We start from the raw sequence: 396 nt of genomic DNA on the forward strand, positions 1-396 counted from the left end.
GTTAGCTTTTACATTAGGAAGTGGCTAGGTGTTCCTAGATGTTTAAGCACGGTGGCACTGTATGGGAAAGGCATACTTCAGCTCCCAGTAACTAGTCTAGTGGAGGAGTTTAAATGTACCAAGGTTAGGACAGAGCTCCTGTTATCTGGGAGTAAAGATGCGGTAGTTAGTAAGGTGGTTCCAAACCCAATCAAGGGGAGAAAGTGGAATATTGGTTTGTAGTGTGTCTGTGGCTGTTTAGGTGAGTTTGTTTGTTTTAGGTGAGTTGCATGGTGTGGTGTTAGAGTATGAGGGGTGTAGAGCACAGCCTAATCCGGCGGGGGAGAGCCAGCCTAAAAAGGCCCCTCTCCCTGACTCTACCTCCCTCATTGTCTTGGAGAGTGGGGGAGTGGGGGG

This window comes from Seriola lalandi, unplaced genomic scaffold (assembly GCF_002814215.2).
Source record: "Seriola lalandi dorsalis isolate HSWRI2012SDOR001 ecotype SW California unplaced genomic scaffold, Sedor1 jcf7180002054861, whole genome shotgun sequence".
NCBI classification, from domain to species: Eukaryota; Metazoa; Chordata; class Actinopteri; order Carangiformes; family Carangidae; genus Seriola; species Seriola lalandi.